Here is a 12,396-nt window from a genome sequence, read left to right as displayed (position 1 = left end):
ATATCTTTACATATCTTTGTGTCTTCAATGTCTTTCAACAATGGGCTACAGATTTCAGTATATAAGTTTTTAATCTCTTTGATTAAATTTGTTCCTAGGTATTTCTTTTGCTGTGAATGAAAATGGGATATTTCCTTAATTTTCCTTTCTGCTAGTTTATTCTTATTGTATAGAAACACAATAAATAATTTTTTATATTTTGTACTCTGAAACTTTACTTCATATATTATTTCTAATTTTTTATGGTTGTCTAGGATTTTCTACATTTGAAATCATCTAGTGACAATTTTACTTATTCCTTCCTAATTTGGACACCATGTGTTTTTTTTTTTTTTCCTTGACTAAATGCTTTGGCTAGAACTTTCAACATTATGTTGAATAAAAGTGAAAGAATGTGTATTCTTGTTTCTGATCTGAGAGGGACAGGTTCTAGTTCTTCATCATTGAATATGTTAGCTGTGGGTCTGTCATGTATGGTCTTTATTATTTTGAGGTATATTCCTTTGATACCCATTTTATTGGAAGTTTTTATTATAAATGAAAATTGAATCTTATTTAATGTTTTTTCTGCATCTTTTGAGATAATCACATCATATAATTTTTACCCTTCAGTTTGTTAATATGGTCGATCACATCAAGTAATTGGTAGATGTTAAACCATCCTTGCACCTATGGAATAAATTCTACTTGATCATCATGTATGATCCTCTTAATGTATGTTTATTTGATTACCAATATTTTGTTGAGTGTTTTTGCTTCTATGTTCAAGATATATTACCTTCTAATTTCTTTTTGGGGGGGGTTTCTAGTGTTGTTTTGGTATTAGGGTAATACATACCTTATAGAATGATTTAGGAAGTACTGCTTCCCCTTCAGTTTTTCGGAAGAGTTTGAGAAGGACAGGTATTAAAAATTTCTTGAATTTTTTTGGTAGAATTCATCAGTACATGCTTTTGGACCTGGACTTTTCTATTTTGGGAGTTTAAAAAAATTAATGTTTTTCATAATTATTTTAAAAAATATTATTTATGTAGGATGTGCTGGGTCTTAGTTGCAGAATGTTGGCTCTTTGTTGCCACAGCATGGGGAATCTTAGGCCCCTGAAAGTGAAAGTGAAAGTCACTCAGTCGCTTCCAACTCCGCGACCCCATGGAATTAAAAGACAATATCCAACTATACAGTTCAAGGAATTCTCAATGCCAGAATATTGGAGTGGGTAGCCTTTCCCTTCTCCAGGGGATCTTCCCAACTCAGGGATTGAACCAGATCTCCTGCATTGCCAGTGGATTCTTTACCAGTTGAGCCACAAGGTAAGCCCCTTAGACCCCTGACCATTGAGAGGATGGAGTCTTAGCCAGTGCACCACCAAGGAAGTTCCAGAAACTTTTTGATTACTGTTTCAATCTTCTTACTAATGAGTTTTCTCTTCAGATTTTCTCTTTCTCGATGATTCTATCTTGGAAAGTTGTATGATTCTAAGAATGAATCCATTTCTTCCATATTGTTCAATATGTTCATAGTAGTGTCTTATAAACCTCCCCCACCTTTTTTTTTTGCCCCTGTGGAATCCATTGCAGCTTCTTTCATTTCTAATTTTATTTGAGGCTTCTTTCTTTGTCAGTAGAGCTAATGCATGTCAATTTTATCAGTTTGAAACTAAGAGTTTTGGTTTTTCAGTCTTCATCTCATTTATTTCCAGTTTGATTTTTATTATTTCTTTTCTACTGATTTTGGGCTTCATTTCTTCTTTTTCTAGTTCCATTAGGTGTAAGCTAAGATTGTGTATTTGACATTTCTCTCATTGCTTGTGGTAGGCCTATATTGCTATAAAAATACCACTTTTGCTGCTTCTCACAGATTTTGGTATATCATTTTTTTTCATTTGTGTTGAGAAATATTCATTTCTTCTTATTGCTGATTTCTAGATTTTTTACTGTTGTGGTCAGAAAAGACGTTTAATATGATTTCAAACTTCTTGAATTTACTGAGACTTGTTTTGTGGCCTAACATGTGATCTATTCTGGAGACAGTTCCATGTGTACTTGTGAATGTATATTCTGCTGCTCTTGGATGGAATGTACTGTATACATGTATTAAGTCCACCTGCCCTAATAATTTTTCATTAAGGCTGATATTCTTTGCTGACTTTCTCTCTGGATTATCTATCCATTGATGTAAGTGAAAAGAAAGTGAAAGTGAAGATGCTCAGTCATGTCTGACTCTTTGTGACCTCATGGACTGTAGTCTAGGTTCCTCTGTCCATGAGATTTTCCAGGCAAGAATATTGGAGTGGGTTGCCATTTCCTTCTCCAGGAGATCTTCCCAACTCAGGGATAGAACCCAGGTGTCCTGCATTATAGGCAGACTCTTTACCATCTGAGCCACCAGGGAATCCTTTCCATTGATGTAATGGGGTATTAAATGTCCCTATGATTATTGTACTGCTGCCAGCTTTTACCCTAGATGTGTTAATAATTGCTTTATTTATTTTGATGCTCCTATGTTAAGTGCATATATGTTAATAAATATCATGACTTAATATCCATCCTTGTCTCTTAATACCTTCTTTAGCATAAAGTCTTTCTTTTCTGATATGAGTATGGTTACACCTGGTTTCTTTTGGCTGCTCAAAGTATCACTTCATTTCTAGCCTGTGTTTGTCCTTAGAGCTGAGCTGAGTCTCCTGGGGGGAACATATAGTCAGATATTGCTTTTAATCTATCCAGCCATAATGTATATTGTGACTGGTGAATTCAGTCTGTTTACATTTAGGGTGATTACCAATAGATACGGACTTAGAACTGCCATTTTCTCCCAGAGTCCACAAGTCTGTTCTATACATCTGAGTCTCTTTTTCTGTTTTGCATATAGGGTTATCGTTACCATCTTTCTAAATTCCATATATATGTGTTAGTATACTGTAATGGTCTTTATCTTTCTGGCTTACTTCACTCTGTATAATGGGCTCCAGTTTCATCCATCTCATTAGAACTGATTCAAATGAATTCTTTTTAATGGCTGAGTAATATTCCATGGTGTATATGTACCACAGCTTCCTCATCCATTCATCTGCTGATGGGCATGTAGGTTGCTTCCATGTCCTGGCTATTATAAACAGTGCTTCGATGAACATTGGGGTGCACGTGTCTCTTTCAGATGTGGTTTCCTTGGTGTGTATGCCCAGAAGTGGGATTGCTGGGTCATATGGCAGTTCTATTTCCAGCTTTTTAAGAAATCTCCACACTGTTTTCCATAGTGGCTGTACTAGTTTGCATTCCCACCAACAGTGTAAGAGGGTTCCCTTTTCTCCACACCCTCTCCAGCATTTATTGCTTGTAGACTTTTGGATAGCAGCCATCCTGACTGGCGTGTAATGGAACTTAAAAGCTTTTGCACAACAAAGGAAACTATAAGCAAGGTGAAAAGACAGCCCTCAGATTGGGAGAAAATAATAGCAAACGAAGCCACAGACAAAGGATTAATCTCAAAAATATACAAGCAACTCCTCCAGCTCAACTCCAGAACAACAAATGACCCAGTCAAAAAATGGGCCAAAGAACTAAACAGACATTTCTCCAAGGAAGACATACAGATGGCTAACAAACACATGAAAAGATGCTCAACATCACTCATATCAGAGAAATGCAAATCAAAACTCGTATTTCTTCAGCGACGTCAGGACTCCTGTCTAGTTACGAGGGACACCTCAGGAATCTCTTCGAGGCTTGGCAGGGCAAAAGGGACGCTTCTCGAGGTGAGGCGGGAGACCCAGGGTCCTTTCCAGTAGCCACAGGGATATTGGGATTCCTATCAATGTTCAAGAGGAGTCAGGCATCGTCACCTTTTGAAGCAGTGAACTCCGCGTGCCTCTCGAGGTGTCAAAGGGATGTGAGGCATTCCGTCGAAATGAGGCGGGGACCTAGGGCTTTCTCTAGGGTCTCCACAGGGGATTCAGACATCCCTTCATCTTGTGAGATGAAAGACGAGCCTGTATTCAAGCCACTGCAAGGAAATCCAGCCTCCTTTCGAGTCAGGGCTTCTCGGTGTATATTCCACTTGAGGCAGCAAACTCAGGGTCCCTCCCACATATCCTATTGCTGAGAGAAGCCTCCTCTTGAGGTGCTTGTGGAAAGTTGGCATATGTCTTGAGTCTAAGCCAGGGAATCAGCTCTCATCTCGAGACGATTTGGGGTACACGGAGCATTCCTCGAGTTGCTGTGCTGAACTTGGTGTTCCTCTAGACTTGGGACGGTGTTCTCGGGGAATCTCTGGAGTTGCCTAAAGGACGTCAAGCCACTGGTCGTGTTTGATGGGGAACGGGAGATGGCTCTGGAGTCAATGCAGGGGAATCGGGCCTCATCTCGAGTTGATTTGGGGTACATGGAGCTGCTTCGCGTTGCTGGGTGACCTCAGGGTCCCTCTAGACTTGTGACAGTGTTCTTGGGGACTGTCTCGAGATCCATCAAGCAAGTCGAGGCTTTTTTCTGATTTGCACACTTTGCAACATAAATAGCATCAGAATCTGTAATATAGATAGTCACTAAATCCAGGAGAGTCTTAGCTTCCGGACATGAAAAAAGAAGAGCCAAGAGGAATACAATATCTGAAATGATTTATGGATAGATAAAACTTAGAAACATATAGTATACAACTACAGATCTTAAAGGGATTAATCTAGCATAATGACTATTATTCAAGAAAAAGCATTAAAAAATGTAGCTTAAAGAGGAAAACTGTGAGGGTGTCACCACTCTGATAACAAAACCAGACAAAGATATCACACACACACACAATTATAGGCCAATATCACATATGAACCTAGATGCAAAAATCCTCAACAAAATGCTAACAAACCTAACATGAAAGTGAAAGTTACTCAGTTGTATCTGACTCTTTGCAACCCCATGGACTATATAGTCCATGGAATTCTCCCAGCCAGAATGCTAGTGTGGGCAGCCATTCCCTTCTCCAGGGGATCTTCCAAACCCAGGAATTGAACCCAGGTCCCCCTCATTGCAGGAGGATTCTTTACCAGCTGAGCCACAAGGGAAGCCCAAGAATACTGGAGTGGGTAGCCTATCCCTTCTCTAGTGGATCTCCCTGACCCAGGAATTGAACCTGGGTCTCCTGCATTGCAGGCAGATTCTTTACCAGCTGAGCTACCAGGGAAGCCATAAGGTAGCAACATATTAAAAGGATTATATACCATGATCAAGTGGGATTTATCCCAGGGATTAAAGCACTTTTCAATATCCACAAATCAGTCAATGTGATACACCACAGTAATAAAATGAATAAAAACCATATAATCATTTTACTATATGCAGAAAAAGATTTTCATAAAATTCAACATCCCTTGATGGCAAAAACTCTCTAGGAACTGGGCATAAAATATAGGGACTATATCTCAACATAATAAAGGCCATGTATAATAAATCCACAGAGGTGAAAGCATTCACTCTAAGGACAGGAACAAGACAAAGATGTCAACTCTCACATAGTTTTAGAACTCCTAGGCATAGCAATCAGAGAAGAAAAAACTAAATAAAAGGAATTCAAATTGAAAAGGGAGATGTAAAACTGTAACTATCTGCAGATGACATGATATTATAGATAGATTATACATGATCTGGCCACCTCATGCGAAAAGTTGACTCATTGGAAAAGACCCTGATGCTGGGAGGGATTGGGGGCAGGAGGAGAAGAAGACGACAGAGGATGAGATGGCTGGATGGCATCACTGACTTGATGGACATGAGTTTGAGTAAACTCCGGGAGTTGGTGATGGACAGGGAGGCCTGGCATGCTGCAATTCATGGGGTCACAAAGAGTTGGACATGACTGAGTGACTGAACTGAACTGAACTGATACATGATTTTATACATATTATACATAGAAATTTCTAAAGGTGGCAGCATAAAACTACCAGAGCTCATCAATGAATTAGATAAAATTTTAGGGTACAAAATTAATATACAATATGGCACATTTCTATATATTATGTATTTCTATATGTATATTTCTATATGTATTTCTGGGGCTTCCCAGGTGGCCTAGTAGGTAAAGAATCCTCCAGCCAATGCAGGAGATACAGGAGATTTGCATTCAATCCCTGGGTTGGGAAGATCCCCCAGAGGATAGCATGGCAAGCCACTCCAGTATTCTTGCCTGAAGAATCCTGTGGACCGAGGAGCCTGGTGGGCTGCAGTCCACAGGGTTGTAAAGAGTCAGACATGACTGGAGTGACTGAGCAGGCATATTTCTATTCTTGGATTGGATGAATGAATATTGTTAAAATAGCCATACCGCCCAAGGCAATCTAGAGATCCAGTGCAATCCAAACTAAATCATCAATGGCATTTTTCACAGACAAGGAGAAAAATGTTTTTAATTTGTATGGAAACACAAAAGATATTAAAGTTAAGGCAATCTTAAGAAAGAAGAAAGGAGCTGGATGAATCAAGCTCTCTGACTTCAGACTATACTACAAAGCTACAATCCTCAAAATAGCATGGTACTGGCACAAAAACAGACATAAAAATCAATGGAACAGTATAGAAAGCATAGATATAAATCCATGCACTTAAGGTCAATTAATATACAACAAATGAGGCAAGAACACACACTGGAGAAAAGAAAGTCTCATCAATAAGTGGTACTGGGAACAATGGACAGCTACGTTTAAAGAATAAAATTAGAACATTCTCTAACACTGTACACCAAAATAAACTCAAAATAGATTAAAGACCTAAATGTAAGACCAGATACTTTTAAACTCCTAGAGGAAAACAAAGGCAGGACACTGTTTGACATAAACTGCAGGAATATTTTCTTTGGCTCTGTCTCCTAGAGTAAAGGAAAAACAATAAACAAAAATAAACAAATGGGATCTAATTAAACCTAAAAACTTTTGCACAGTAAAGGAAACCACAAATAAAACAAAAAGATAATCTATGTAGTGGGAGAAAATATTTGCAAATGATGCAACTGATGAAGGATTAATTTAAAAAATATATAAACAGCTCATATAGCTCCATAACACAAAAACAAGCAACCCAAACAAAAAATGGGCAGAAGACTTAAACAGACATTTCTCCAAAGAAGACATACAGATGGGTAACAGGCACATGAAAACATGCTCAACATTTCTAATTATTTGAGAAATGCAAACCAAACCACAATGAGGTATCACCTCACACTAGTTAGAATAGCCATCATTAAAAATCTACAAACAATAAATGTTGGTGAGGGTGTGGAGAAAAGGTAACCTTCCTACACTGTTGGTGGGAATATAAATTGGTGCAAACATTATGGAGAACAGTACAGAGGTTGTTTAAAAAACTAAAAATAGAGTTAACATATAATACAATACTCCCACTCCTGGGCATACATCTGCAGAAAATTCAAATTCAAGAAGATAAGTGCACCTCAATGTTCATAGCAGCACTAGTCACAATAGCCAATACTAGAAGCAACCTAAATGGCCACTAAGAGATGAATGGATAAAGAAGATGTGGTGTATATACACAATGGAATGCTACTCAGCCATGAAAAAAGAATGAAATAATTCCATTTGCAGCAATATGGGTGGCCCCAGAGACTACCATACTAAATGAACTATGTCAGACAAAGACAAATAACATACAATATCACTTTTAGGTGAAATCTAAAAAAGTGATACAAATGAACTTATTTACAAAACAGAAACAGACTCACAGACTTAGAGAATGAACTTTTGATGGGGATAAGAGATAGCAAGGGAGTTTGGGATGGACATGTTCACACTATTCTATTTAAAACAGATAACCAAAATGACCTACTGTATAGCATATGGAACTCTGCTCAATGTGGCAGAGTTGGATAGAACGAGAGCTTGGGGGAGAATGGACACATGTACATATATAGCTGAGTCCCTTTGCTGTTCATCTGAAAATATCACATTGTTTGTTAATCAGCTATACCTCAATACAGAATAAAAAGTTTACATAAAAAACAGAAAGAGACGTGCATATGCAGAAAACAAACTATGGCTACCAAAGGGGAAAGGAGTTGGAGAGATAAATATGGAATCTGAGATTAACAGATACAGACTACTATATATAAAACAGATAAACAACAAGACCTCACAGGGAACATATTCTGTATTTTGCAATAACTTAAAATGGAAAGAATCTGAAAAATAATATATGTGTGTGTGTATATATATATATATATATATACATAATTGAGTCACTTTGCTCTACACCTTAAAGATTATAAATCAATAAAAAAATTAAAAATTATAAAAACAAAAATTGACTAAAGAATTCTATATTAGATTCCTTGTCACTTCTCTTGATACAAAATAAATGTTAGGAAAAATTAATATTGAACTATATTGTTATTAGTTTAGAAGCACAGCATGAATATTTTAAATCCTTAATATGAATAACTAATACAAATATCAATCTTGTACATGAGATACTGTATAGCTTGTTTCTGTCCTTTTTTGGGCCCATCCTTGTATGAAATATTCCCCTGATATCTCCAGTTTTCTTGAAGGGACCTCTAGTCCTTCCTATTCTATTGTTTTTTCCTATAAAGTACAAAAAGAGTAAGGATCTAACAGAAGCAGAAGAAATTAAGAAGCGGCAAGAATACACAGAAGACTATTCAAAAAGGTTTTAATGACCCAAATAACCATGATGATATGTTCATTTACCTAGAATGAACATTCTGAAGTATGAAGTCAAGAGGGCCTTGGTAAGCATTACTGTGAACAAAGGTATTGGAAGTGGTGGCATTCCAGCTGAGCTATTTAAAATCCTAAAATATGAAGCTGTTAAAGTGCTGCACTCAATATGCCAGCATATTTGGAAAACTCAGCAGTGGCCACAGGACTGAAAAAGTCAGTTTTCATTCCAATCCCAAAAATGGGGAATGCCAAAGAATTTTCAAACTACCACACAATTGTGCTCATTTCACATGCCAGTTCAGTAAGGCTCAAAATCCTTTAAGCCAGGCTTTAGCAATATGTGAACTGAGAACTTCCAGATGTATAGTTGAGTTTAGAAAAGGCAGAGAAAGAGAGATCAAATTGCCAACATCTGTTGGATCAGACAGATAAAGGGAATTCCAGGAAAAACATCTACTTCTGCTTCATTGACTACACAGAAATCTTTGACTGTGTGGATCACAACGAATTGTGGAAAACTCTTTAAGAGATGGGAGGACCAGACCACCTTACTTGTTTCCTGAGAAACCTGTATGTGGGTCAAGAAGCAACAGTTAGTACTGAACATGGAACAATGGACTGGTTCCAAATTGGAAAGGAGTACGTCAAAGCTGCATATTGGCACCCTACTTATTTAACTTCTTTGCAGAGTACATCATGTGAAATGCCAGGCTGGATGAATCACAAGCTGGAATCTAGAAATATCAACAGTGTCAGAAATGCAGATGATATCACTCTGCTGGCAGAAAGTGAAGAGGAACTGAAGAGCCTCTTGATGAGGGTAAAAGAGAAGAGTGAAAAGAATGACTTGAAACTCAGCATTAAAAAACCAAGGTCAGGGTATCCAGTCCTATCACTTTATGGCAAACAAAAGGGGGGAAAGCAGAAGCAGTGACAGATTTTCTTTTCTTGGGCTCCAAAATCCCTGCAGACAGTGCCCACAGCCATGAAATTAAAAGATACTTGCTCCTTGGAAGGAAAACTATGATAAACCTAGACACCATATTAAAAAGCAGAGATATCATTTTGCTCACAAAGGTATGTATATCCAAAGCTATAATTTTTCCAGTGGTCATGTATGATTGTGAGAACTGGACCATAAAGAAGGCTGAGTGCAAAACAATTGATGCTTTTGAACTGTGGTGCTGGAGAAGACTCTTGAGAGTCCCTTGGACAGCAAGGAGATCAAACAAGTCAATTCAAAGGAAATCAACCCTGAATATTCAATGGAAGGACTGATGCTGAAGGTGAAGCTCCAATACTTTAGCCAACTGATGCGAACAGCCAACTCATTGGAAAAGACCCTGAGGCTTGGAAAGACTGGAGGCAAAATGAGAAGGGGGTAGCAGTTGGTCAGATAACATCACTGACTTAATGGACATGAATTTGGACGAACTCCAGGAGATGGTGGAGGATAGGAGAGCCTGGTGTGTCCATGGGGTCACAATGAGTTGGACCTGACTTAGTGAGTAAACAACAACAGCATATTTTGTTAATGATAAAATAAATTCCTGTTTCTAAAGGCAAAACTGATAAATGTCTTTACAAATTAAAACACAAAAGGTGATAATGGGGAAACTTCCTTTTGCTATTTGGTCTACTTCCATAATATTATATACTGTCACCATAGAAATATTGCTTCCCTAGTATACCAATGAATGTTTCAAGGAAATGTGCTGACTATTTCTTCCAATAATTATCAAACACATACATTACTATGCGTAAAACAGCTTATGGGAAGTTTCTATATAATGCAGTGAGTTCAGCCTGGTGCTCTGTGATGACTTAGAGGGTGAGATGTGAGGGTGGGAGGAAGGCAGAAGATGGAGCGGATATATGTATAGCTGATTATGTGCAGCTGATTCGCGCTGCTGCATGGCAGAAATGAACACAACTCTGTAAAGCAATTAGCTTCCAATTCAAAAAAAGGTACTTTTTCATGTAGTATGACTACAAGTAATGCGTAGTATGCATATCAGCAGTACATGATTTTTATTTTTTACAACTGTCTGAGTGTTTTAATGAGTACCAGGTAAACATTTAACATTGTTTATTAAAACCATATCACTCCCATTTTTCCTTTAGAGGTTTCCTTTCTTGGAAATAAGTAAGAATGTAGACAATATCACTAAAATAAAATGATGGGAACACTGTATCCTCTTATTTACAACTTTGGTACTTTCAAACCCTTATATAATTTCTGGTGATGGCAGTCTTTTCCTTTTTTTTTTTTTTTTAATAATTATTGACTGAATTGTCTGGTAAGGCACTGAGGGATTTAAAATAGGGCAGGATATGAACAATGGAATTTATAATCTAACAGAAAAGATACATCCAAACTCAAACCACTATCGTGTAACACAATATCATATGTTAGACTGTTAAGTGCTAGAGGAAAACAGGGAATATAATAGGCATTGTTCTCAGGGGCTAATCAAAGAGACTGCAAGGAAAAAAGTGATATCTGATCTAGGCAAAAATTCATTCATAGAAGTCAGAGGCAGAGATTCAAGAGAGAGGAGGATAAATCCTAGGCAGAAAGCACAGAATGAGGAAAGGCAAAGAAATGGGAAATCATAATGGATATTAGGGTGATAGGAGGGGGTTTTGACTGACTAGAATTCTATATGGAAGAGAGAAAATATGATTGGGAAAACAGACTGGGTGTTGTATCAGAGTGCAGCTTTGAGAAAAATATCTGCAGAATGAATACAATAAACCAGGAATCAGCGTAAATTCGAACAATGAATTGCCAAATAAGGACTTATCTAGCTATTTTGATGTATCTAATTACAGAGTGAACATGTTATATTATAGGAAACAAACACTGAATCAGCACATTAAGAAAGTATCCCTAAATAGCAATAGTTTTAAAGAATCAGGATGTTTGAAGTTCCAGAATAGATTATTTATATTTTTGTGTATAGAAAGCCAGGAGAAAAGGAGGTGGATGAATAGACATAGATAAATAAATAGAAAGTACTGTAATGTACTTATCTGTTAGGAAGTGCTTAAGCTAATCTAGAAAATGTGGCATTGACAAATATAAGAAAAAATAAAATGAGTGCAGGATATTTACTACTTACATGTGTGCGGAACATACATTTTTACAAGTTTCTTTAGAAATTCTCATTTAAAGTTCATAAAAACCATACTGTTGTGGAAAAAGAAAACTCTCGAACACTGTTGTTGGATGTATAAATTGGTGCAGGCACTATGGAAAACTGTATGGAGGTGTCTCAAAAAAAGTAAAAATAGAATTACCATATGACCCAGCAGTCCCATTCCTGGGTATATATCCAGAAAGAATGAAAACTCTAATTCAAAAAGATATATGTACCCTAGTGTTCAAAGCAGAACTATTTATAATAGTTAAAAGACACAGAAGTAACCAAATGTCCATTAACAGATGAATGGATAGAGAAGTATTTTATATATTTATGGACACATATGTATATATACAATGGAATATTATGTTATACTATATATTGGAATTAACAGACACAAACTACTATACATAAAATAGACTGACAACAAGGATTTACTGTATAGCACAGTGAATAATATTCAATATCTTAAATAATCTACAATGGAATATTATCTGAAAAAATAACTATCACTATGCTATACATCTTGAAAGAATACAGTGTTGTAAATCAACTATACTTTGATGAAAACAAACA

At 36.9% G+C, this 12,396-nt stretch overlaps 1 protein-coding gene and 1 non-coding gene across 2 annotated transcripts in view; both read right to left on the bottom strand.

The window, feature by feature from the left end:
* SLC2A13 (solute carrier family 2 member 13) overlaps positions 1 to 12,396 on the bottom strand; it is a 450,742-nt gene that overhangs the window by 72,196 nt on the left and 366,150 nt on the right. The gene's annotated exons all lie outside the window — the stretch shown is intronic.
* TRNAC-GCA (transfer RNA cysteine (anticodon GCA)) lies at positions 5,097 to 5,169 on the bottom strand. The gene has a single exon. It is a non-coding gene; the product is annotated as a tRNA-Cys (tRNA).

This window comes from Odocoileus virginianus, chromosome 24, assembly GCF_023699985.2.
Source record: "Odocoileus virginianus isolate 20LAN1187 ecotype Illinois chromosome 24, Ovbor_1.2, whole genome shotgun sequence".
Taxonomy (NCBI): Eukaryota; Metazoa; Chordata; class Mammalia; order Artiodactyla; family Cervidae; genus Odocoileus; species Odocoileus virginianus.
This window is presented reverse-complemented; position numbering and strand designations above follow the sequence as displayed.